The sequence below is a fragment of the Peromyscus californicus genome, unplaced genomic scaffold (assembly GCF_007827085.1).
Source record: "Peromyscus californicus insignis strain IS unplaced genomic scaffold, ASM782708v3 Scaffold_5__1_contigs__length_169319896, whole genome shotgun sequence".
In the NCBI taxonomy this organism is placed as follows: Eukaryota; Metazoa; Chordata; class Mammalia; order Rodentia; family Cricetidae; genus Peromyscus; species Peromyscus californicus.
The window spans coordinates 38,607,753-38,635,368 of record NW_026294573.1 but is presented as its reverse complement, the minus strand read 5'-3'; the positions used below and the strand labels follow the sequence as shown (position 1 = coordinate 38,635,368).

Below are 27,616 nucleotides of genomic sequence, written 5' to 3'. Positions count from 1 at the left end.
CCCCACCTGGCCCCGCCAGGCCACTGCCTCTTCGCCGCTCCCTAGCGAGTCCCCGGAGGGTCCCCAGAGCACGCGCGCTGTCGGACCCGGGCCAGGCCACCCAGCGGCAGTGCGAGCCCACCCAGCACCCGCCCAGGCGGCGGCGGCCCGACAGGTGAGAGCGCTGGCGACCCTCTGGCCTCCACTGGTGACTCGCACCCAGCTCCGAGAGGGCATTCTCTGTCCTGTGTCAGGGTTCCTTGCAGAAACCGCCTGACAGCTGCAACCCCAGACACACCTGGCCAGGTGTGTTCCCTGTAACTCCTTTTCGTCAAGCTGATCCACAGCAGAGTATTAGGCCCTTGCTAGCAATAAGATTGCCTGGGTAACAGAGTAAAGGGTGCTGTGAAGAGGGGTTGTACTCCCTTGCAGTAGGACCAGACTCCAGGGCCAGAGGAAAAGCCAACAGTTGGCAATAGAGTTCAGACCCAGCTGTGACACACAGGATGCTTATGTTGCTCCGCTAGAAAATGTAGAAGCATTGGGGGCTGGAGAGATGGCTCAGCATTTGCGAATTTGCGGCTCCTTCCAGAGGACCCTAGTTTGGTTCCCAGAACCCACTTAAGGCTGTTCATACATGCCTCTAACTATAGCTCCAGAGGGTCTAACACCCTCTTCTGACTTCTGTGGGTACCCATACACAGAGATATTCACAACACACACACACACACACACACACACACACACACACACACACACACACACAATTAAAATTTAAAATAGGGAGGCTGGAAGGGCTCCTCAGGGCTTAAGAGCACTGGCTCCCCTTCCAAGGGACCAGGGTTCAATTTCCATCCCCTACATGACAGCCCACAACTGTCTGTAACTCTACTACCAGGGGATCTGGTGCCCTCTTCTGGCCTTCCCCGGGCACCAGGAATGCATATGGTACACAGACGTACATGCACATGGCTCACAGACATGCATGCAGGCAAAACAACCGTAAACATAAAATATTTTTTAAATAAATAAATGTAAAGAAAATAAAGACAATAATGGAAAGATAATGGCACTACCCACCTCCTCCAGCTCCTGAGACTCAGAACTACTCCACACAGTAGTTATTCTTTCATCAGCCTGTATTTATTTATTAAGGCCTGTTTGCATAGGGCCGTGAAAGAAAGAGCTGGTGATCCGGGGGAACCTGCAAGGGAGGAAGACAGGAGGCGGACTGTCAGGGAAGGGAAGTGGAGGGGGCTGACTGGGTGCTCCAGACTAGGCCTCTGGGAAGGGAGACGACATAGCTGTGGCTGAAAGATGAGAGGGCCAAGGCAGTTGAGAAAGTGTTCCAGGACTTGACTGGGCCTGAGAAAGAGAGCAGTGAGGGATGACAAAGACACACAGAGACGGAAGTGGGGCCAGTGGAGGGAGGGAAACTCTCAAGGAGCACTCTTAAGTCCTGGGGTTCAGTATTTATGTGCTCTTGCTTGTACACATGCTTTTTTTTTCTTTTGTTTTACAGGGAAATGTGGGAACAGAGCCCCCAACAAGTTATGCAGCCGATTCTGGCATTTGTGGAAATCACAGTGGTCAGCACATCTGAATGCAATGGATGAGCCTCATCCTGGATCTCCCTGCCTGCTGAGTATGTGAGCTTGCATGTACGTAGGTATGTGATTTGAATGTGCCCTAAGATGTGTACTCACATGTATGCATGCTTAAAATGTGTTTGTCCATTTAGATATATACATGCTGTCTAGATCAGCATTTGTATATGAATATGAGTGCTATGTGTATGCAGCTGTAATAGCAGGAATAAAGATGCGTGCATTTGCCTTTGCACAAGCATCTATAATTGTCCCTGTACATCTGTGTCTATAGCTTGTGTTCCCACACACTTCAAAAAACATGTAATTCTCACTTTCGTACTTCCATGGCAGGGGTGTAGGGCTGGGAGAGCTGACTGGGTCCCAACCTTAGCTTTCATCAAGGCCAGATAATCCCCACCGGCGTGCCATGCCCAGAACTCCAAACCTCAGCCTCCATTCCTCCCATTCAAATGGTTAATATGATCCCTCTCCCCATAGGAAGACAGTCCTTCCATCTGACTGTCCCCTGAAGAGTCCACCCTGACCCTTCCTCTATCTAGCTTCCCAGGTCTCTCAAACTGACCATTGTGAGCCAACGGTTTTTTAAAAAAAAGCTAAAAGAAACAAGATCAAATTGTCACACACAGTAAAGACAAGTGCATGGTGACACAATTGTTTTGGGTGTGTGTGTGTCAGAGAGTGCTGGTGACCCAGGACTGAGAGGAAATGTCAGGGGGACTGAGTTGAGGTCAAGAGTGCAAAAAACATGCTCTCTCCCTCTTTCCCACCTCCTGACCTTCAACTTAGATTTGGAAACTCTCACAAGCCACTCCTCGGGAAGCCTCATCTTTCCTCCAGCTACTGTCCCCTCCGATGTCTCCACCAGCAATCTTCTTTAGACTGTTGTCTACACTAGGCACCGCCACCTTCTTCCTGCTCATCCACTGAACCAGGCCAGTTGTAAACCCAAGCAACCTTCCCCTTGGGCCTGGGGACTCAGCCTCAACACCTGGATGCTTCCCTGGTTCCCATTTGCCCTGTTCCTCTGCTTTTCTGTCTCTGTTGACCACCCTCTCCATCTCTCCTGAAGGCTCTTCTGTTGCTGCCCTGCTTTGAGTGTGGGTCCTTCTCAGTTCTGGCCTCTAGACCCTCTTTTCTAGTCTTGGTAAAAGGGAATCGGGTCCAGATGAAGACACTACCTCAGGATCTCCATCCTGTCTCTCCCTACCCAGTCACATCTCTGCAAGCTTTCCAAGAGTCCTCTGAGGTGGCATGGCTCAAAGGAGCCTAGTTTCTTCCTGCTCCTTTCCTGGTGTCCCCATCTCTGTATGGGTCCCTCTGCCCTGTACATCACCTAAACCAGAGCCATGGTTTATTCCTAACCCAATCTCGGCATCCAGACACCCCAACCTTGACATCCTCACTGGACCTTCACTTATATGCCCAGAGGTTTCTAAGGGCTCTGAAGTCATCTCCCAGAAGTTATCTCTCCTTGCTTTTTCCGGGAAGCTCTGTAGTCTCCTTCCTCCACTGATAGAAGAAGGTCCAGCTGCCACACTCTCAGAGAGGTGCCTCGTGGGGTTTTCCTCCATCTCTAGCACCTCTGACTGCTCTAGTTCTGCCTGGTGCTCTTTGGGCTGGTGACCCATGACCAGCTGGCCCCTCAACTTTCTCAGCTAAATGCTCTCACTCTCAGGTTCCTTTGGCCAACACTGACTGATCCAGAGTACCCCAAGCTCACGTTCAAAGACTCAGACCCGCCCCAGCTGCTAGTCTCCATAAATGAGGATTAGGTGGCCCCCTTTGAGGCAGACGGGTGGGCTGTGAGAAGAGTTGGTTTGGTATAGATTTTATGACAGGATCACATTTCGTCATCAGACCCCCCTCTGAAGCCAGCCAAGGGCAGGTCAGGGGCAGGGGAGTGGGAACCTGAGCTCTCAGTCAGCCCAGAAGACAAGGCTGCTGGCCCAGGAGGGAGCTGTGATGGAAGTGAGGGTCAGGCTTTGAGTAACAGCCACCCTCTGTCCCCCACCCACAGTGTGAACTGAATCTCTGGTTTGTGAAATGAGGGCCCTAGACTGAGTGGGCCCCAGCCCACCTTCATTTGTAGGTTCCTAGGCCCTATTCCAGTCTAAGCCACAAAACTCCTCACCCTTCTGCTGTGGGATGTTCTGTATGGCAAATGTTTGGCTCTGATTGGTTAGTAAATAAAACACTGATTGGCCAGTAGTCAGGCAGGAGGAAGTATAGGCAGGACAAGGAGGAGAAGAATTCTGGGAAGTGGAAGGCTGAGTCAGGAGTCACTGCCAGCCACCACCATGACAAGCAGCATGTAAAGATGCCGGTAAGCCACGAGCCACGTGGCAAGGCATAGATTTATGGAATGGATTAATTTAAGCTATAAGAACAGTTAGCAAGAAGCCTGCCACGGCCATACAGTTTGAAACCAATATAAGTCTCTGTGTTTATTTGGTTGGGTCTGAGCGGCTGTGGGACTGCGGGTGACAGAGATTTGTCCTGACTGTGGGCCAGGCAGGAAAACTCTAGCTACACCCTTCCCAAAAGGATGCTGAGCTACTATACTATAGACTTACAAACCAAAGTAGCCACCTAAAATACAATTACAAATTTCAGATAAATAAATAGGTTTGAGCTGGGCATTGGTGGCACATGCCTTTAATCCCAACACTTGGGAGGCAGAAGCAGGCAGATCTCTGAGTTGGAGGCCAGCTTGGTCTGTGGAGTGAGTTCCAAGACAGCCAGGGCTACACAGAGAAACCCTGTCTTGAAAAACCAAAATTAATAACAATAATAATGAATAATAAATACATAGGTTTGAGTATAAGTATATTCTAAGCATTATACATACATACTAAAAACTATGCCTTATTCATCTGAAATTCAAGTCTAGTTGGGTGTCTTGTATTTTTACTTTGTAAATTTGGCATTCCTACCTTGTATACAATGAGGTTTACAGAACCATAGCTCCATGGTCCCTCTAAGTAAAACAGGTTAGGGTTGGCATAGGTGGTCTTGGACTAGCCATTCAACTGTGATCAAATACAGTGGGAACTCTGTGGAAAAGTGCTCCAAGAGAAGGGCACAGCGTAAACCGAGGTGCAGAGGCAGATTGGTGCTGAGGACAATTCAGGAAAGACTGCAGAGGACAGATGTGTAGGATGAAGTAGCTGGAGTCAGATCCTGCTACATCCAATCTGTGCTGCTGCTGCTGCTGCTGCTGCTGCTGCTGCTGCTGCTGCTGCTGCTATGTTAAAGGAGGAGGCCCAGAGGGTCTGAGTTGAAGCAAAATTACAGCCAGAGACTGGGTAGAAGGAACAGACTCCAGCTGCCCAAAGATCAGGGGAAGGAAAACTCGTAGTCTAGGAGGAATTTTTAAAAGTCTACTCAAGGACTTTGGGCTCCGATCTGTTATATTCATGTGCTGTGGTTAAAATATAAATGTCCCCAACAGGCTCATGTGTTGAATGGTTGGTTCCCAAATGGTGGCACTATTGGGACTTTAGGAGATGAGACCTATTTGGAGGAAGTAGGTTCCTGGAGTCTCCAGTCCTTTCCTCGCTCTCTGCTTCTTGCCCACCATGAAATGAACAACCTCCCCCTCCTCCACACGCTCCCACAGCTGGGGTGTTCTGCCTCACCACAGACTTAGAATCAACAGAACCAAGGACTATGGACAGAACTCTCTGCAACTATGAGCCAAAATAAATACTTCCTCCCTTGTCTGTGTCAGGTGCTGTATCACAATAATCAAAAGCAATTAATGCCTTCAGAGTGAGCAATCAGTAGTAGTCAAGAAATGACAGCTCGGTTGTTCTTCCCATCCGGCACTCTGTGCATGCTGTGGCTTCACACCAGCTGACCTCCCGACCCCTAGAAGGTCGTTGCCACAGAGCTAGGACCATCTTTTTACTTTTTATGTGTATGTGTGCTTTGCCTGAATGTATGTGTATGGCTATCATATGCCTCATGCCCATGGAGGTTGGAAGAGGGCATCAGAACCCTGGAACTGGAGTTATGGATGGTTGTGAACCACCTTGTGGGTGCAGAGAATCAAACCCAGGTCTTCTGCAAGAGAAAAAAAAACCAAACAAACATGCTTAACTGCTGAGCTGTCTCTCCAGCCCCCAGGACCATTTTCTATAACAGAAGAAGGGCAGTTGGCAGATTCCCATACTCTGCCCTGCTTCACCATCCTTTTGCCTGATAGCAGTGAGAGGTAAAGCACAGGAGAGCAGTCTTGACACAGCGCGGTTCAGGAAGGAAACAGCACGGTTCAGGAAGGGAACAGGGAAGACTGTCTAAGGCAGAGGGGCCCTGCACTTCCCTGAGTTTCATGTCGTTCTCACAACAGCTCTAGGAGTAGGAATGTAAGCCCCACTGTAAACATGTGAATAACAAGGCTCAGAATGAGCCTTTGTCCAAAGATCTTAACTAGTAATAGTGGGAAGTGGCCTTTTCCTACACAAATCTGTGTGTATCTGCATGAGAGAACAACGAAGTCCAAACTGTGTTTGCTGGAGTCTGCTGCACTCTTGCACCTGTTGAGTCCCTCCAAGGACAAACCCCCCACCACTCTGTCCATCCATGAGGACTTGGAACCCAGCCTGCCTGGAAGGCACACACATGGTTCTTCTCATGATGTCATGAGGAGATCAGGGGCGTCGGAAACCTTGGATCCAGTCTCAAGTTTCCCAGTTCTTGGTTGCATAGTCTTTAACTTTCTGAATCTCTGCTTATTTGTCTGGAAAATGAGGATAAAAATGCCCTCCTCATAGTGATGAGGCCGTTCAGCATGATGATACAATGGAAAGAGCTTTCTAAACCAGAAAGCATGGTACAGATGTGTTTCATGCCCCAGATCACAGACAAACCCATCATCATCCAAACATAAAAGCTTTCACCATATCAAATCTCCAGAGTCCTGGGGAGGTCTCTGGGCTGGCAGGTAAGCCCTGTTTACTGCTAACTTGACATCTCACTTGGCATTTGTCAGGGTTTGCTGTGCCCTCCTGTGTATGGTGTTAAAAACCTGCACCAGGTACTGGTGAATTCGGCCATAGCACTTGCCTTTGGATGAGTGGTCAGTCTGGAAACAGAGACAGGCAGCAGCCAGGGATCAAACAGATGCAGGACAAGATGCATATGAATGAACAGGCTGAACTGAAAAACTGAAGGATGCTGCTTCCCAACTTTACTCCAAGTTTGCACTGGGCTTAAATACATTTTTATTCCTTTATCCAACAAATGTCTATGGGGCTCTTCTAAAGTGATGGAATGTATCAACAAACAAAAAATACAGTTCCTGTTATTAAGTGTCTTAGTAGACAGGACTAATAATAAAAAGATAAAAGTAAATAATGACTTAATCATGCACTGTATCATATATTCTAATGATATAACCACAGATACCATAAAAAAATTAAATAAATTTAATAAAGGGATGGAAACAGAGAAGTCTAGAGACTTAGCTTACTTGGTAGAATATTTACCTCACAGGCATGAAGCCCTGGGTTAGAGCCCAGCACTGCAAGAACTGAGTAAGGTGGTGCCTGCCAATAATCAGGAAGTGGAAGCAGGAGGGTACCAAGTTCAAGGTGATCCTCAGCTACTAAGAAAGTGTCAAAAATATTAATTGATTGATGATTGGTTGACCATATTATTTAAATCTGGAGGACTAGATGTGGTTAAAAATGAAAGAAAATGGGGGGAAAGGTGCTGTAAGGTGGTCTGTATGTCAAATTGCTTTGATTGGTCAATAAATAAAACACTGATTGACCAGTGGCCAGGCAGGAAGTATAGGCGGGACTAACAGAGAGGAGAATTGAGAGAACTGGAAGGCAGAGGGAGACACTGCCAGCCACCACCATGACAAGCAGCATGTGAAGATGCCGGTAAGCCACGAGCCACATGGCAAGGTATAGATTTATAGAAATGGATTAATTTAAGATATAAGAACAGTTAACAAGAAGCCTGCCACAGCCATACAGTTTGTAAGCAATATAAGTCTCTGTGTTTACTTGGTTGGGTCTGAGCGGCTGTGAAACTGGCAGGTGACAGAGATTTGTCCTGACTGTGGGCCAGGCAGGAAAACTCTAGCTACAGAAAGGAAGCATGAAAGGGTTAACTTACATAGATCAATTAAAAGGACTATGGAACTGACTACTGAACACAAACATGAATGGAATAAGGGCATGATCTTTAAATGATCATTAAATACACATAATATTGGTAAAAATAAGGCAATAAAATTTTCAGGATGTAGCTAAAGCAGGGCCTGCAGTAAGTTTCATAAGTTTCAGAGTTTGTTTTTAAAAGAAGGATGATATTAAATCATCAGTCAACATTGTCATTTTAGAGGTTGTTTTTTTTTTTTTAAAGAAACGAAGAGATGGGAAGAATTACCAATTTTTAAGAGTGAGGCTGTGTTTGGTGGCTCACAATGGTAAGCCCAGCACTCAGAAGGCTGAGGCAAAAGGAGCTCTGTGCGTTGAGGCCAGTCTGAGGTCGTGAGTGACAAACGAAAACAAAACCACAGCATGAAACCATGTCAAAAAAATAAAAAATAAACTCTTCCCACCCCTTCCCAAAAGCATTGAATTAACTGAAATAGAAAGTGAACGATGGGGGCTGGACAGATGGCTCAGCAGTTAAGAGCACTGACCCAGAGGACCTGGGTTCAATTCCCAGCAATCACAGGCCAGCTCACAACTGTCTGTAAGTCCAGTTCTAGGGAATCTGGCATACATGTAGGCAAAACACCAATGCACATAAAATAAAAATAAGTAAGTGTTTTTTAAAAAGCTGGTTCTTTGGAGGAATTGATAATCAATCAATGATCTTCCAACTAGATTGCTTGAGGTTAATAAAAAAAGAGGTTCTGGGAGATGGCTCAGTGGGTAAAGGTACTTTCTGTACAAACCTGAGGACCTGGGTTTGACCCCCAGAATTCATGTTGTTTTGGGTTTGGTTTGGTTTAGTTTTTGGTTTTTCAAGACAGAGTTTCTTTGTGTAGCCCTGGCTATCCTGGAACTCGCTCTCTAGAGCAGGCTGGCCTTGAACTCAGAGATCGATCTGCCTCTGCCTCCCAAGTGCTGGGATTAAAGGCATATACACCACCACCACTGGGCTCCACGGTTGGTTTGTTTGTTTGTTTGTTTGTTTGTTTGTTTGTTTGTTTGTTTTTAGCTACCTGTAGTAGCATACATTTGTAATCACAGCACTCGTGGCTAGAGAGGAAACAGAGACAAGCAATCGTGCTGGAAGCTGGTGTAGGAGCATAGCAGCATAAATAAGAGAAGCTGCCTCAAACAGGGAAGGAATAAAAAATCAGGCATGGTGGCACAGGCCTTTAGTCCCAGCACTCAGGAGGCAGAGGCAGGCAGATCCCTAAGTTTGAGGCCTACCTAGTCTACTCAGTGAGTTCCAGGTCAGCCTAGACTGCATAATGAGAAAAAAGAATGAAAAGAGAAGACACAAATTGCCAGTGGTAGAAACATAAAAAACGTTACAATAGTCCCTACAGACACTGAAATGATGTAATAATATGTACAACTTCATGCAATTAAGAAAAACTTAGGTGGAATAAACAATTTTCTTGAGTGGTGCAAACTGACCAATACTGTCATAAGATTCTGAGTTGCAGAAAAATCTCAAAAGTTTATTAAAAATAATAGGATAGATGAATTTATCAAGAATATGATATTATATCAATTATTTATGTATCTATATGTGTGATGAACAATTAGAAAAATAAAAATTTTAAATACAATTTCAAATGGCATCAAAAACCTAACAATTCAGGAATAAACTTAGCAAAATATATGCAAGACCTGAGATGGCTTTTTGGAGCCCACTCACTGCCTATGGTGGGACACCTTGTACAGCCTTGAGGCAAGGGGAGGGGCTTGGACTTCCTCTACTGAATATACCAGGCTCTGCTGACTCCCCATAGGAGGCCTTTCCTTCTTGTAGGAGGGAATTGGGGATAGGTTGTGGGAGGGGGGGTGGAGGGGTGGGAGGAGGGAAGAGGGGGATCTGTGATTGGTATGTAAAATGAATAAAAAATTTCTTAATAATATATATACATATATATGTGTATGTATATATATATATATATATATATACATATATATTGCAAGACCCTTGTACTTAAAACTGTAGGTGGAAGTTTCTGTCCCCCAACAGCTTCCAAATAAGACTGAGACTTATATTAATTATGAATGTTCAGCCAATAACTCAGGCTTGTTACTAGCTAACTCTTACCTTTTCAGTGAACCCATATTTTTATCTACACTTTACCACTTAGCTTGGTACCTTTTCTCAGTACAGCATGTCCATCTTGTTTCTCTCTGCATCTGCTCAAGACTCCCAAGACTCTGCCCTCCTTCTTCCCAGCCTCCTCTGTGTCTGGCTGTCCCACCTATACTTCCTGTCTAGCTACCAGACAGCTTTTCATTAAACCAATTCGAGTGACAAATTTTTACAGTGTGCAAAAGGATTCCTCCACAGCATAAAACTAATAACACGCCGGGCGGTGGTGGCGCACGCCTTTAATCCCAGCACTCGGGAGGCAGAGGCAGGCGGATCTCTGTGAGTTCGAGGCCAGCCTGGTCTCCAAAGCGAGTTCCAGGAAAGGTGCAAAGCTACACAGAGAAACCCTGTCTCGAAAAACCAAAAAAAAAAAAAAAAAACTAATAACACTGCTGAAAAAAAGAAAAGTAGTCCAAAGAAAATCCAAATAGTCTTGTATCTTTAAAGAAATTCCATTCATAGTTTTTTTAGAATGTCACAAATAAAATTATATAAAATTTTAAGATCATATGTGATCATAATGTATTAATAATACATAGATTCAGGTAATAAATTATATAAAATATGCATATACTCTTTCAGAAAATACAGAAGACAGAAATACTTCCCAATTCATTATTCTGGTCCCCAAACTAGATAAGGACATTAAAAGGAAAAAAAGTCATCCATCAATATCTTTTACATGCATAGACCTAATCAAATCCAAATAAGCTATAACAACTGTTCATGCTGACTGTCAACTTTATTAGACTGAGAAAAACCTAAGAGATTGTTGAAACACACCTCTGGGCACATCTGTGAGAAGATTTGGAAAGATGGTTAGGTCATGAGGACTCTGACTAATGAAGAGTTTAATCCGCTGATGGATTCAAATTTTGAGTAGACAGTTGGAAGGTGGATGGTGCCTTGATTGTGGAAGTAGATCACTGGAGGCAGGTCCTCCAGAGTAGTGTCTTGCCTTGACCCTTTCCAGTTGGTGCTCCATTCAACTCTACTCTACCATGCCTCCCTCGCCATGATGGGCGAACAATTTATGTGTATTTGCAAATGACCTAGGAAAGCCACACAATGACGGTGTAAAAGCGTAGACTGAGAGGAACTATGGCTGCTGGGTTTCAGAAGGTGAGTAAATAACCATGCACAACCCTGAGCACATTCTAGCACACAGCTCAAGTCTCCCTGGAAGTGTCGTAGGAAGAGAACTGGTGAAAGGATGGGCAGATCTCTGGAACAATTGGGGTCCACCCTAGAGCCATGCATGCAAAGTCAATTGGGTTTTAAACACATCTATTCTAGAGGGAGCATAAAGTATCTCAATAAGTAGCAATGGAACAATTAGATAATCACATAGAGAAAAGCAAACCTCAACCACTGTTTCATCCCATGCCCCCCAAAATTACTTCAGAATTGGTTATAAGTCTAAACCTAAAAAGAAAAACTGTAAAAGTCCTAGGGAAAGCATATGAGTACAGATCTGTAAATTTTAAAACTGCCCCCTCCAAAATCCTCTTAGTATACAAAAAGCACTAACACAAAGTAAAATATTGATTAGTTGCACTTGGCCAAATCTCAAAACTTTTGTTCATCGATAGATAATAAGAAAACAGCTTGCCTATTACCTGTGTCCAAAGCATAAGGGATTCTGGACTAGGGGTGTAGTTCAAGTGGTAGAGTCATTGCTTTGTGAGTATTCCAGCATCCTATGCACAATGTGTATGCCTGTGTGTGTATGTACCTAAGTACATAGAAAAAAATCTTGATAAAGTTATAAACAGTCCAACAAGAAATGAACAGATTCTTAGTCATTTCATAAGCTATGCAAATAATTGGTAAATGCACAAAAGAGAACACAGTATGTCAGTGTGGTGGCACACACCTATAACTCCAGCACTTAGGAGGCTGAGGCAGGAGAACTGGGAGTTCCAGATCAGCTGGTTTCATAAAAAAGGGAAGAGTACTCAACATCATTAATCATCATTTAAATTGGAACTACAAAGTGGTATACATGCACACCAGCTAGAGTAAAATATAAAACTAAAAAGACTGAGAATAGCAACTGTTGCACAGATGTGGAGTGATCCGAATGCTCATAATCGCTGGCAGGAGGAGGGCAAAACAGTACCACCAGTTGGGAAAACCCTTTGTCATTTTCACACACTTTAAAAAAAATACATCAACTCTGTCCCAGCAATTCTACTCTTAGGCATTTACACAAGAGAAATGAAAACATATATCCATTTCTTTCATACAAGAAATGTTTATGAGAGTTTTATTCATAATATCCCCCAAGGTATAAACAACCCAAACAAATGTATAAACAAAATAGGATAGATCCATTCATGTAGTACAATCCGGCCTTCATGAAGAACAACCCTCCAACAACACAGACAAAGCTCACAAACAGTCTAGGAAAAGCAGAAGAGTTTCATTCCATCTGTATGAAGTTCAAGAGCATATGCAAACAGTAATTTCTAGTGTTAGGAGTTATAACAATGGCTATGGAGGGTGGAACTGATTAAGATGAGCCGTGAGGGAGTTGGAGGGGGCGGGGCATGGGAATGTTTTAGCTTGATTGGAGTAGGTTATGGTTTGAGATCTGAAATGTCCTCCCATGGCTCATATGCTTGGGCGCTTGATTTCCAGATGGTGGCACTGTTTGGGGAGACCATAGAATTTTGGGGACAGAAGCATAGCTGGAGAAGACAGGTCATTGGAGGTGGGCCTTTGAATTTATAGCCCACCCCACTTCCATTCATTTTCTCTGCTTCCTATCTTACAGTGAACAAGCTGGCCCACAACTCCACCAGGGACCAAGCCACCCCAGCCATTACCTCAGCCATCCTGCCTCCCCTACCAAGAGGGCTGTGCTCTCCAAACTGTAAGACATCGGGTGTTGCATCTCTAAGACATCAGGTGTTGCATCACAGTGACATGAAAGTGAGCTCATACATCAGCGTGTTCATTTGTCAAATCTCATCAAACCACATTTAGATACATATCACAGAATGTGGTAGGATATACACTTTAGAACTCACAATGAGATCCATGAAAAACTGGCATAGGAAGCACCAGAGTCTATGAGAGGGGTCATCGAGAAAGGTTATAAGGAAGATCCAGCATTTACATGGAGCCTTCAAGAGTGGGTAGGATTTGGAAGGGAATGTGATAATCAGAAACGTGAAGGAACTCAGGCATAGCAATGTAAGAAGAGGCTGTGTAGCTGGAACCCCAGTACCTCCTCAAAGCAAGGGAAAAAAAGAACAGAATAAGCATGTAGGGGAGCTGGGAGTGATCACATGGGCTCCTCATTGGAGAGACTGGTTGAAGGCCAGATCCTTGGAGACTAGGGAATGTATTCCCTGGGGTCCACAGCAATGTGCCAGGGGCAGACTGGGCACCTAGCCCACTTCTGGGCACATAGAAAAATACTCAATAAATGTTTCTTCAAGCAAATGCAATATAAATAATGGAACCGCTAAGAGGTCTCAGCCTAAGCAATGGCTTGGAGCCCCAGAGAGAACCTGGGGCTCTGACTCACTCTGCAGAGAAGCTATGCACAGTCCTAGAGCACTGAACTTGGACACATTCTATCACGCAGCTCAAGTCGCCCTGGGGGCACCATATAACTTTATTGTAAGCTCATGCAATAACACAGGCAAATGGAACAACAATGTAAAGTTGGCTTTAATTAAAATGAAGGGTGTTTGCCTCTCCCTCCTTCTCCTGCTCAGCCGAGGCAGCCTGCTGAGCTATATGGAGCACTCAAAGGAATGAGTCCAAAGCGGGAGGCAGCCTCCTAGCCGGATGAGCTTTACCGGATGTTGGAGTATCCCCGTCCACTCCCCAGTCTCTACAACGCTCCACCTTACGTGAGCCACACAGCAGAAGACACCAGGAAAGCAGGAGCAGAATCAACAATGCCTTCCTAACAGGCCCCAGGAAAGGGAAAGAAAGGCAAGTGTTGCCAGTTAGTGGGGATAGGGGAGAGGCTGCTGGTTACAAAATGCTTGTCCATGGAGGGATCCCACCAGTACTGCCTCCTCAGCTGTGAGCAGTAGCTTCTGTTGGAGCCTGTCCTCAAAGGACTTCCTGTCTGGTAGGAAATCATGAATGAAAAAGATGTACCCAGAGCTGGGGTGATAGCTCAGTCCACACAGCACTTTCTGCATACACCCAAGGACCTGAATTCAGTCCCCAGAACCCATGTTGTTGTTGTGTTTGTTTTTTTTTTAAAGCCAGTCATGGTGGTAATCTCAGTGCTGGAGAAACAAAAGAAGGGGATCTCTGGGGCTCGTTGCCAGTCAGTCATGCCTAATCTGCAAATTCCAGACCAAGTGAGAGACATTGTCTCAACAGAACAGCAAGGTGAATGGTGCCTTAGGAACAACACCTGGAATTGTCCTCTGTCATCCACATGTGCAGGTACATATAGACATGTGTATCCTCACACACATGTACCCACATATATAAACACAAACGCAGGTAGCCACTAAGAAAATCATGAAAACTCTGTGAACTCAGAGATTTGTCTATAGGATCTGACATCTGAAAAGGGAAGTTAATTATAAGGACTAAGTGACTTGTAAAAGAATCACATGTAAAAGGACCAAAAGAGATGGCACAGGGCCGGGTGTCTTTGTGCTTCACATACCCGATACCAGCCTCGATGTGCTGAGTGTCTTACGTGTTTCACATACCCCATACCAACCTCAATGTGCTGAGTGTCCTATGCACTTCACATACATACCCCATACCAACTGTGATGTGCTGGGTGTCCTATGTGCTTCACATACATACCCCATACCAACTGTGATGTGCTGAGTGTTCTATGTACTTCACATGCATACCCCATACCAACTGTGATGTGCTGAGTGTCCTATGTACTTCACATACATACCCCATACCAATTGTGATGTGCTGAGTGTCTTATGTACTTCACATGCATACCCCATACCAACTGTGATGTGCTGAGTGTCCTATGTGCTTCACATGCATACCCCATACCAACTGTGATGTGCTGGGTGTCCTATGTGCTTCACATACATACCCCATACCAACTGTGATGTGCTGGGTGTCCTATGTGCTTCACATGCATACCCCATACCAACTGTGATGTGCTGAGTGTCCTATGTGCTTCACATGCATACCCCATACCAACTGTGATGTGCTGGGTGTCCTATGTGCTTCACATACATACCCCATACCAACTGTGATGTGCTGAGTGTCTTATGTACTTCACATGCATACCCCATACCAACTGTGATGTGCTGGGTGTCCTATGTGCTTCACATGCATACCCCATACCAACTGTGATGTGCTGGGTGTCCTATGTGCTTCACATGCATACCCCATACCAACTGTGATGTGCTGAGTGTCCTATGTGCTTCACATGCATACCCCATACCAACTGTGATGTGCTGGGTGTCCTATGTGCTTCACATACATACCCCATACCAACTGTGATGTGCTGAGTGTCTTATGTACTTCACATGCATACCCCATACCAACTGTGATGTGCTGGGTGTCCTATGTGCTTCACATGCATACCCCATACCAATTGTGATGTGCTGAGTGTCTTATGTACTTCACATGCATACCCCATACCAACTGTGATGTGCTGAGTGTCCTATGTGCTTCACATACATACCCCATACCAATTGTGATGTGCTGAGTGTCTTATGTACTTCACATACTCCATACCAGCCGTGATGTGCTGATTAGATGTAATGGTGCCAAGTTGCTGTTGCTGAAGAGAGGAAGTCTAGAGTATCAGCTAACTCTTTTGGTGTAAATTCTCCCATAATTGCAGATTTCAAGTTGCCAAGATGATATTAATCAATTCAAGAGATTCCCAAAAAGCTAGATAACAACTAGCTATTCAGGTTGATCCCAGGGCACCACTGGACCTGGCTGTCTGAGGTGCTCTCAGCTGCAAGAGGAATTTTGAGCATCTACATCTCAGGCCAAGATTTGCATTCAAATGATAGCTCCAAACTAAGATTTGTGCCCAGAGGTCTGAATTCCAACAATAACAATATAATCCAAGCACAGCTACTATCTACTGAAGCTCTGTCTTAGGCCATATTCCCCTTCTGAAGTTTGTTTTGTTTTAGTTTTTACAAATCAATGCATTAAAGCCTCACAATCATTGATATACTACTATTATTCTATTCTGTAGATGAGAAAACAGTCTCAACAAGGGTAAGTTTCTAGCCTCTGATCACACAGCTTACTTTGTGCTCTGGAAGATACTGCAAATAGCAGTCCTCTGAATACCCTCCCTTCCTGCATTGATCCAATGTAGAGCAGGTAGAAGCCAGAAAACTCTCCTTCATCCTCAGGACCCTTTGAGAGCCAGGCTAAGGCAGCTGATGTAGATGCTGTCAATCAGCATACCTACGGGAAACCTGGGTTTAGAAGGAGGAAGAGACAGGGACAGGGGAGGGACCGTTGTGTCTGGACCTATGGCAGAAGCATCCAGTCTTCTGAGTGGCGGAGGCTTTGGCATCCAGCTCAAATGCTGTAGAGACTAGGTAACCAAGCAATGGTTTTTACTAAATCATCCCTGCAGACTGTTCAAACCATATTCCTGAGGTGCTCCCCAGCACCTATGAGCTGTCCAACAACTTGGAATGAATTTCTACTCTCTTTAATCTACCCCAAATAGACTCTGTAAGGAACTGCAATAAAACAGGAAATCTAGGGCTCAAGTTTGGGTTCTTGTCTCCAGAACTCAACCTTCTATGCACACAACGTGGCCCAATTTCTCCTCTCCTCTCCACAACTCTTCAACTAAGCCTTCTGCCATGCTACCGATGAGGAAACGAAACCCAAAAGAGATCTAGGCCTGGACTTCTGGCCCAAGCCTGTAATCTCAGCTGTTCAGGAGGCTGAGATAGGAGAGTGGCAAGTTCAAGGACTGTCTGGGTTATAGAGTGAGTTCAAGGCCAGACTGGAAAGTTAGTGAGAGCCTGCCTCAAATTAAAAAAAAATAAAATGGCACTGGATATATAAGACAGTGATAGAGTGCTTGCCCAATATACACAAGGCTCTACAGAGAGGGGGAGCAGGGAGGGAGGGAAGGAGAGAGAGAGAGAGAGAGAGAGAGAGAGAGAGAGAGAGAGAGAGAGAGAGAGAGAGTTCGAAACAGCTGCTGTATGGCAGCTAGGTGTCTAGAAAAGGCAGATTCCTATAGTTTAACACAACATAATAGGATTCTGGTCTGTAATTGCCTGACTCTAAAACACTTGTTTCCACTGCCTCTGCTTTCCCACCCTTCATGGAAATTAGTGGGTATGAGCAGCATATGAATGGTCTAGTTTCAGGGGGTAAGGTGGGAAGGCATATGCCTCCTGGAGGAACCTGAGAGATCAGGAGGAATAGAGACCACAGACAGGGGTTTTCCTCTAAGAGGGCATCTTTCCTCAACTCCTCATTGAGCCCCACCCCGAGGTCACCACTGTAGGGGAAGCTTGGGTTAGCCCAGGCCTCCCCTCTGCACTGTATCAGAGGAGAGCTAGCAAGATGCTGAGAACAAGCAAAGCCCCTCAACCAGCTCATGCACAGAAAGAAGGCCCCTACAGGAGTGAAGTCCAGAGTGGGGGACCTTTGGGACATGTAGTCCTGGGCAAGTGGAGAGCAGCAGGTGTGAAGGTTGAGAGCCTGGTGACTGCGACTGTGTAGAGCAGTGGTTCTCAGCCTTCCTAACACTGCGACCCTTTAATACAGTTCCTCATGTTGTGGTGACCCCCTCCAACCATAAAATTATTTTCATTGCTACTTTATAACTAATTTTGCTACTGTTATGAAATTTAATATAAATATCTGTGTTTTCTGATGATCTTAGATGACCCCCATGAAAGGGTCACTTCACATACACACACACACACACACACACACACACACACACACACACACACACACACACACACACACATCGTGGAGCTGCAACCCACAGGTTGAGAATACTGTTGTAAAGGGAATTATGTACACAGCTTCAGTGGTGCATCCAACGTGTGGAGAAGAATAAGGGCCAAGTGAAGAGAGGTTGAGAGCCTCCTCATCAGCATCCCCTGCTGTCCACTATGAGTGAGACGGCTGCAAGCCACATAGACTTAGACCCTGCTGCTGGGCTGTGAGCTCCATGGGAAAGCCTTGGGTTCAGCAATCCCTTAACTGTAACTCAGTTATGTTTGGTTCCCACAAACTTCTGAGAGTCGTGGGAACATGTTGAAGAGCTTGGGTCTTAGCCTAAACGCCACTCAAAATAATGATAATGGACATAGTCCATTCTATCTTTTATGTTATTTTACTTAATTTTTTGAGACAGTCTCACTATGCAGACTAGGTTGGCCTCGAACTCACAGAGTCCTGCCTGCCTCTGACTTTCAAATGCTGGGATTAAAGGTGAGCTGTATTTTCTTAGAGATCACCCAGAGCACTCTGGAGAGAAAAGATTTGAGGAAACAGTGTGGAAGAGACCTAATGGGGAAATTCAAAAGAGCAATCAATGATGGTGGCCCAGATAGGACATGGGGCAGAGGGGGAGTGGATGTAGGGTGTTCCCAGTTGAACTTAAATTCATTGACTTAGTACAATTGTTATGTGATATAAAACACACACCCTTCCTCAATGTTGTCATCTGGGAGACAGGGCCTTGTCATCTGGGAGACAGCCAAAAGCTGCTGAAAGTCCGGACTCCTTGGAAATGGGTGCAGTGGTAGAAGTTCACTGTGACTGCTGGCTGGGAGGATGCAGGGAGGATGCAGGGAGCCACTGTGGATGCATGCCTTCATGGGAGAGTCTGTGGGTCATCACAGAAGCTATCACAGGGCTTCTGGCCCTTGGAAAATCAGTCTAGCAGAAACTGGAACTACTGGAGTGCACATGGTACCCCCAAGACTAGGGCAAAGGAGGAGCTGCCCTGGGTAGAGAGTGCAGTATGAAACACATAGGGCCCAAGTGAGCACAGTGGCTTGTGTGGCTTCCTGTGCCAGTTGAGGGATCTGAGACTTGCTTCCGGATCCTGGGAAAAACGCTAGAGATGACAGTAGCTTTGGCAGTGTCCCTGGAGATATGGAGTAATTCATCCTGCCTGACCCCAGTGGCCTTGGCTGCTGGCCCCTCCTGGATTCCCGGGGGAGCCAGGCCTGAGTCAGCTCCTCTGGGCCCTGAACCTGTCTGAGCCTTCAGACCCAGGCTTAGGCAACTAAGCCCCAGCTCGTGCTGACAAATCCCTTCTAATAGAGAGATCAACTTTTCAATACTACCATGGCTGCTCTTGAGACATCCATCCCAGGGCAGCAGACAGCAGGCTGGGTCCAGGTCCTTGAGCTTTAGAGAGCTGGCACCCCTGCACTGGGGACTTTCCTCAAATGATCTCGCTGGCTTGTCACCACTCACTCCAGCAGCTGCAGGGACTCCTGGTGCTCCAGTTTAGCAATGCCACTCTCTGGAGTCCCGCAGGGGAGACACAGGGCACAAGTGAGGAGTCCCTGTGAGGCTTATGGACCAAATGACATCATGGCTCCTAACAAGTACAGCAGCTTCTGTTCCTACCTCAGGGCCTTTGAATTTATTCCTCCTTTGCTGGAAGTTTCTTCCCTCCAGTATTGGCAGGGCTTCTCGAGTTTTTATCAGAAAGCCATGCTTTCGGGATGCAGACTCTACTGATCTGCTTGAAATGGCAGACGTGGCCCCGCAGGCCGACTTTACTTCCCCTGCCCATCTTTATTTTCTCTGTAATGTAGTCACCATCTCCCACACTGTGTTTTACTTCTCATTTGTAATTGCTCATGTCTCCCATCCCTGAACAAAGAGAAGCTCCATGAAGGCAGAGATTCTGCTTCTGCTGTCTCTGATGACTCCTCAAAGCCTAGAACTGAGTCTGGCACAACCAAGTATTTGTCTATTAAGTGATTGATTGATTGAGGATGGGTGGCTGGACCCGAAATCGGAGTCCAGAGCTTGCATTCAAGTTCCCTGTACATCCTAAGTCTCCATACCCACAGGACAAGCATTACAATGCCTGCCCGGATTTGAAAGCCATAATAAAGGGTGGGAAGCAGGAGCAGACAGGCAAGGCAGTAAGGGTCAGAGCCAGGGACTGTGGAGACAGAATGTAGACGCGGGGGGGGCTCATGGAAAGTGCGCATTGTCAGCTAGGATAGTCATCGGCCTATGAGGCTAAACCTGGAAGTGTGTGGCTGTGAATTGCTAGAGGACCCATTTGACTCATGTTGAGTCCCCAGCTTCTGCCATGAGATGCTTCCTTCCCAGGCAGGCTCAAGTCTTCTGGAAGCCCAGTGTCTCCAGCTTCCAGAGTTATCCTCCAGGAAGGGGCCCCTCAGCTTCTGTGAGGATGTTCCTAAGAAGCCAAGAGAACTTAGAGAACATGCCCAGATGGTTCCAGGTGCCATGGATGGGAAAGCTTTGCATAACTGCTTGGAACACAGAGAGGAGTGAGCAGCTAAGGAGGCAAGCCTTGTGAGGCCTGCCCACTACCCCACTCTCAGCCTGACAAATGCCCTGACCTTTAAAGTCAACTCTAGGATAGCCTGCTCAAGGAATCCTTTATTGATGGCTCCATCTCACTCAGTTCACCATAAAGAGACCCAACCACTTCCTCATTTGAATACCCTTTACCCCTACCCAGGCATTCTCTCTTGGAGAACAGGGTGTAAGGTGGTGTTGTTACAACTGTGTATAATGTGTATATGTGTGTATGAATGCACGTGTGTGAGTGAACACATGCTGTGGAACGCGTGTGGAAGTCAGAGGGTAACTTGGTGGAGCTGGTTCTTTCTTTTCACTTTTACGTGGTTCCAAGGATGGAACTCAGGTTGTCAGGCTGGCACATCAAGCCCTTTTACCTGTTGAACCTTGTCACCAGGCCTGGAGGTGGGTTTTTATAAAACACTATTGCATGGGCTGAGTCCTGGGGATGTACAGTGAAGGAGTCCTGTGAATGGAATGTCACGGTCTCCTGAGCTTACCAGCTCCCACAGTCTTCTTGTGGCCTCTCTGGTCTGAGTCTGTTTCTCCTTTTGTTCTGGAGCTGGTATTGAATAAGGAGAGTATGTACTAAGCATCCTCACTCCATCCACATCTGCCTGGCTATGGTCACTCTTCCCCGGGGCCTGCAGACAAGCTTCCATCCAGCCTGGGAGCACGATACCTATGTGAATGCCATTATCGGTTACATATGTTTATAGTGCTCATTCCCACACCTAGAAACTGTTAGCCTGTAGTGAGGACTTGATTGGTGCTTGTAGAAAAACAGGTAAGAGGGGAGAAAGGGGGGGGGATAAAGAGAACATTGGACACCCGGTCTACTCATCTGTGCACACACAGATCTGTCACCCACCCTCTGAGATCCAGTGCTTCAAGCCACTCCTACCATCACTTCAGTGTGGTCCGTGGATCTGCAGCAAAACCTCAGGCCAGTTCCAGACAGGCTGAATCTGAATGTGCAGATCAGCAAGATCCCCAGGTGCTGGACATGCACTTAATATTAAGGAAATACAGTGCCCAGATCTGAAGAAGACACTGCCAGCCTCGCCGACCTCCCAGGAGAGTGAAGAGTGTCAAATGGGTGACTAATGAGAAAATACTTTGAATCCTGGAATATACTGGGCAGATGAGATAAATTGCTATGGCTATTCTTATGATTAATAATAGTCCTCACCAAAAAAACCACTTTATAGTTTTGTTTCTAAAACCTCATTAAACTCTGTTCAAATGTGCCATTAAGAGTTATGTTCTAGTCCACTGAGTTTTGTAAACCCCAAGCCTTCAAAACAGATTGGAGCCTGGGCTTGGGGACAGAAACATGGGCCTCGCTTATGATGGTCGCCATGGGCCTGATTGAATGCAAATTTTTTTCCCACAACACCCTGCCAACTGATTGATCCTGGGGAAGCAGGAGATGTCGGGAACTAGTTCCTCAGAGAAAGGAAAAACTAAGTAGAGACAGAGAGTGGAAAAAGACAAGCATGGGGTTTCACGCTGGTTTGCGGGGTTGTACTGCATGCCTGTAATCTTCTGCCTTTCAGCCTTTGCCAAACCATGTGGAAGGAAAAGAAGAGAGCAGAAGAGAAGGGAGCAGACGCTGGTGAGGATTACCTCAGCCACAGGCTGGGCCTCAGGCCACTGCCAACAGCCTTTCAGGAGAGAACCACACGCGCAGCTGTGAGGCACTTTGGGCTTTTGATGCCCTGACCGCATTGGACCCATCAGCTCTCATCCCCAAGATAAAGGCAAAGGGTGAGCCGTGGAGAAACATCTTGGATGTAAATTTAGGGTGAAGCAGGAGAGTAAGAAACATGATTGGATTTGGTAACAATTGATAACCAGTATATGCAAGAAAAGCAGTTGAGTACCCAGTGTCCAAGACAGGAACTCTGGAGGAAGGTACATCTATGCTGAGACCTGAAGGACCAGCAGCTTTCCTGACACTTCCACTGAGCCAAGTCTGTGTGAGTTCCAGAGATGGGGAAAGGAATTAGACCTGGAGAAGTCTTCAGCCCAGAGCAGAGGAAACACTGAGTAAGCTCTTTCATGGGGGATGTCAGGGTAGCAGAGAACAGGGCCACAACAGGAGTCAAGGAAGGACCTCTGGGAGGTCTGTACTGAGACCTGAAGGACCAGAAGCTTCATGGATAAGAAGGAGTCACAGGCATTGGAGCCTCTAGAAACTCAAGTTCACTAGTGCTCAGAGGTACTCAGTTAACATGGTGAGGTCCGTCTCTGCATCCATCATTCTGTACATATTGTTGAACACCTGCCCCTCTAGTGTACTGTCCAGGCCCAACCAGGCAGAGCTCAGGGGAGTGAAACCCAGGCACCTCTAGAGCCCTGAGAGCTATCTTCTGCTTGGGTATGCATGTCTAACAAAGACACATGCCCTGATTCCTGGGAAGAAAGGTGTGGAAGCACTTACTGAGGTACTGTTCGGGAAAGAAGAGGCATTGTGTGGCTACAGCACATATGACAGAGAAGGGATTGACGAGGCCAGAGAGGAATATGCTGTGATATGGATAGACCTTAAAAATGTGTCAAATGAGAAAAAAATCAGAACCAGAAGGTGCAGTAAAGGAAAATGCCAGTTACGTAAATTAAAAACATACGGAAAGAAAACAACACCCTATATTTTTTCAGAACAACGTGCATTTCCAATGACATGCACCAACACAATCTGATAGGGAACAGAGTGGTGGGAGGGGGGTTGGGAGCTGGGGGAGGGGAGCAGAAAATACAATGAACTGAAGCAAGGCCTGGCGGAAAAGATGAGGACACTATGCTGGCACACAGAGGAGGGAACAGAATACATTTGCTGTGCCTACCCAAGTCCATTTAAAAAGAGAAGTCACAGGAACAACCGGATAGAGACGAAAATCAAGGGCTGCAGGAAGACCCTAAGGCGGCAGAGTCTTGGGAGATAAGCAGTTCTCGGAGAGCAGGAAAATGGAGCAGAGGGCGGAGGTCATGATGCAGAGCAAAGCTTGGGCCAGTTAGGGTCTCTGTGCCATTGCGAGGATTTGCAATTTTATCCTATGTCCACTGAGCTCCCCTGGAAATGCTTTTAACCAGAGAGGGCATGCACACCTTTGGGTCCTCAGCATTCCCAGAGAACCACAGATATGTGGAATGTTGCGAGCAGAAGTGGCTATGGCCTTGCAGCTCCAAAGTCAGAAAGGTCACCTCAGTCTTTATTGCCTACAAAGACCTTCCACACTCAGAATCTCAGTGGACCCCACCACACCTGTGAAAGAAGTGAGGCTGATGTCACTTTCATGTAGAGGTCACCGAGGCTTGGGGAGTCAAAGAAACTAAAATTCTGGGAAAAACAAAAAACATCCTTGAGCAGCTATGAGACCCAAACACATCCTGTTGGTGAGCTGAATTCAAATATGTCAAGTGAAATTATGCTAACTCAGTTTAAATTAATTTGCATGGTGCTCAGTTGAATCCATTCATTCATTGAAAAAAAATTTTTTAGTGCCTACTGTACATCAGGCTGTGCCAAAAGTGAGGGATACAGCTGTGTGAAAGACAATCCTGACTGCCCAAGGCTAAAAGAATAGCAAAGGGAAACTAGCCTTACATAATTCTCTTGGATCTCACACTGTTCTAGACGTACTTGCTTCCCAGTCCTTGAACATACCAGCCTCATTGCTGCCCCCAGGCCTTGGTACTTGTTTGCTCTTCTGGGAAAACATTTACCCCAGAAAGTCAGAGAGATCTCTCCTTCACTTTGTTCAGATGTATGCTCAAACATCATCTCAAGGAGGCTTTCTGTGGCCACCATATTCTTTAACAGACACCACCCTTCACCCTGATGGATTTAGCCATAGTATACCTATCACTGTCCCATATTAAGTACCTATGAAGTGTAAGTTCAAGCAGGGTAGAGACTTCCAGCCCATTACTGTAACACTCTCAGAGCTAGTATTCCTGGCACAGAGTTGAACATGTTTGCATGGTCGATAGTAATGAACTTTAAAATTCAACCAAACTGAGTTAGAGTTGGGTAGAGTAAGTATGGGGTAGGTCAGAGGGACTGGGGTTATTAGATTAGGGTGGATAGCCAAAGGAAGTGGGGGGCGAAGCAGGGCTTCACTGGGCTGGACTGAAGAGAAGTAGGAAGACTTTGCTCAACATGCCAGTTCATAACCACATACTGAGCATCCACTATGGAGATCATAGGTGTTGTATATGCTCTTGGGATACAGGATGACTTAAACAAATAAAGCTGCCCTTGTAGAGCTCATAATCTTTTTAAAATAAATTTTTAAAGATTTAACATATTTTTAATTATGTGTATATATATATATATATATATATATATATATATATATATATATATATATATGGGGGGCAGGGTGGGTATGTGTTTATATTAAGCACAAGTGTATGTCGAGTCGACGAAAACACCTAATCTCCTGAAGCTGGTGTTATAGGCACTTGTGAACTGCCCAACCTAGGTACTGGGAACTGAATTCTGGTCTTCTGCAAGATCAGTGCATGCTCTTAATCCCTGATCCATCTCTCTAGGCCCTAGAGTCTGTATTCTAAGGAGAGTTATTGAAGGGTTAAGATAAATCCATGTGAGGAAACTTCAGGTGAGCATCATTGAATCAGCTCAGCTGACACCTGATAGGCTAAATTGTTAGGCATGGTTGGAGGCACAGGACTAGGCTCCGCCCACACAGCACAGCCAGTCTATGCAAACTAAGTAACACTGAGCACTCTTCAGTGGAGTTAAACAGTCTGCACACAGTTAGACTTTGTTGACTGGATTCAGGTTGAACTGAGGAGAGAAGGGAATCGAGCTGAAGGCATCATGTGTGCTCTGAAAGTGGTTTGCTCTTCACTGAATGGAGTGAGTATGGGGGTGGGTCAGAGGGGCTGACATTATGTGAGGATGGATATCCTAGGGAAGGGAAAATGAAGCGAGACTTCACTGACTGGGCTGAAAAGAAGTCATGCTGAGTTTCTCAGAGGGCTCAGCTCAGCTCAGGGCATGGCCCCTTTCCCTAGAGCAGAGATCGGTGGACGTGAGAATAGAGGGACCAGAAGCAGAGCTCTTCTAAATTGTCCTCTGAGTCAAGTCCATCTGTACTGGATTAGCCTACCCACACTTGCAGGACCTGAAGTAGCTCAACCAGCAACAGAGCACAGGCTCAGGCAGCTTAGAGGATGCACCATCCCTCCGTAGGATGTCCTGTCACCTGCCATGGTCCTTGGAGGTCACCCTCCCACTAGGCTGGGGCAACCCATACCTTTTGGCTCCCCAGCCTCAGTGATAACTTTCCCAGACAGTCACTTCCAACAAATCCTTTGGAGGTCTCCAAAACCAAGTTTCTTGGCTGTTCCCACTTGGGTCTTCCATCTCCACCACTTTGTACAGATGTAGCAGTCAATGAATGGTCACACATAGCATTTGCTCTCCCTCCAGTTTCCTGAATGAATCCCCTAATAGAGGTCTGCTTAGAGACCAGCCACATGGGTGATCTTAGCCTTCTCAGCTATGTACGTGGGCACAGTGGGACTTCTGACAGGAGCCTGTAGGTGCCCAGCAGCATTGGAGACCTGCCAGAGGAGTCTGGCCTCCTGTCTGACCCCAGGACACCAACAGCAGCACCTTCAACAAGCCAAAGAACAGATCCTTTTGCTGTAGCAGTGGAGTTCTGGCCGTGGCTACTCCTGTGAGTAGGACTTCCAGGAGAAGAGGCCCCCTCCAATGCCCTTCCTCCTGCCATCCACACCAAGGCCAGAGAGAGCTGAAGGCCAGCTCTCCTGACTGTGATTAACTCCACCTCTTTGTAACTGCCTGTCACCCACACAGGCCTGACCAGATGCCCCCATTAACATTCAGAACTGGGAATGATTTCCCTGTAGAGGTCACAACTTCATGGAAAACACACACACACACACACACACACACACACACACACACACACACACACACACACACAATTTGTTTTGTTTTGTTTGTTTGTTTGTTGTTTGCCTTTCAAAGTGGGGGATTCACCCATGCCAAGATGGGGCAGTCTGACACATTTAAAAAATAAAAGTCTTTTTGAAATTAAATAGCAGACAATAGCCCCCTCCCCCGCCATGATTGATAGGAAGAAAGGAACCAGAACCAGAAGAAGAGGAAACTAAATACGAAATAAGGAAATTCTGATTGTGCTGAGGTGTGTCCTTTTGAGAAAGGGAAACGGTGGGATTCAAGATGCAAGAAAAGTCTTGATGGGTCTTCAAACCAAGAAAACGTTTCCCTCCCAACTTCTTCTTGCCCCTCCCACTCCACATGAACAAAGAAGAGAAGGCAGGGTGGGAGCATCCTATCCTCTGGCAGAGACATTTCCACAAATCCAATAAGATGAGGAGGGCATGGCAGGGCTCTTGGGTGGCAGAGCCTTGTGAAGCACTTGTGCTCTTCCTGCCTCAGGACCCTTGAACATACAACTTTCTGCCAAGAGTGCTCCCTTGACTTTCTATACACGTCATATAACCAATTCCTACATATCCTTCAGGGCTCACTTAGGTGTCACGCTCTCAGGAATGCCTTCCTGGCTCTCTCAACCGTCCAGTGAACCTCAGAGCACCATGCAACCTCAGTGCCTGTAGTGGGTAGCCATTCCAGCTTTGATCAGGAAGTTCCAACCCCCAATGAGGCTTCAGCAACTGTCACGCCTACAAGGTGGGGCCAAGGGAGGCACCGAGAGACCCAAGATCTGGATGGGCCAGAGCGTTCTCTGTTCTTGGACCCTAGACGGTGGAGGTTGACCGAGAGAGCTCCAGAGAACGTGCCTCTGGACTGCGATACACCTTCCCCAGACCCTGCGCGACCTACCTATCCCTTCATTTGTAAGTTACCCACTAAATAAATCTTCCTTTTAACTACGTGGAGTGGCCTTAATAATTTCACCAATACATGCCACTTCTCTCACGACACATTGTGCATCTCTCCCATCAGAACGGAAGCTCTGCAAGGATTGTTGCCTGCTTTCCACCGTATTCCAGCACCTCGTACATAGAAAATGCTCAATTAATGTCAGGGAATACATAAATGCAGCCAATATACACACGTGCATCACACAGAGCATTTACAGATGCCAGAGTTTGGGGGGAGGGCACTCTTCACACTCAGAGCCAGTGGCTGGGCTAGGTCAAGAACTCAGAACCCCAACTACTGAGCTATGGAACCA

At 46.3% G+C, this 27,616-nt stretch overlaps 1 long non-coding RNA gene across 4 annotated transcripts; it reads left to right on the top strand.

Annotated features, from left to right (window-relative positions):
* The first annotated feature begins 40 nt into the window (after positions 1–40).
* On the top strand, positions 41–27,278 carry LOC128096349 (uncharacterized). Of its 4 annotated transcripts, XR_008213625.1 has the most exons (5): positions 41–154; positions 1,502–1,648; positions 12,679–12,836; positions 21,953–22,163; positions 26,942–27,278. It is a non-coding gene; the product is annotated as an uncharacterized LOC128096349 (long non-coding RNA). The 4 variants fall into 4 exon arrangements; XR_008213624.1 differs by lacking the exon at positions 26,942–27,278 and having other exon boundaries at positions 21,953–24,649; XR_008213623.1 differs by lacking the exons at positions 21,953–22,163; positions 26,942–27,278 and having other exon boundaries at positions 12,679–16,941.
* Positions 27,279–27,616: the final 338 nt, after the last annotated feature.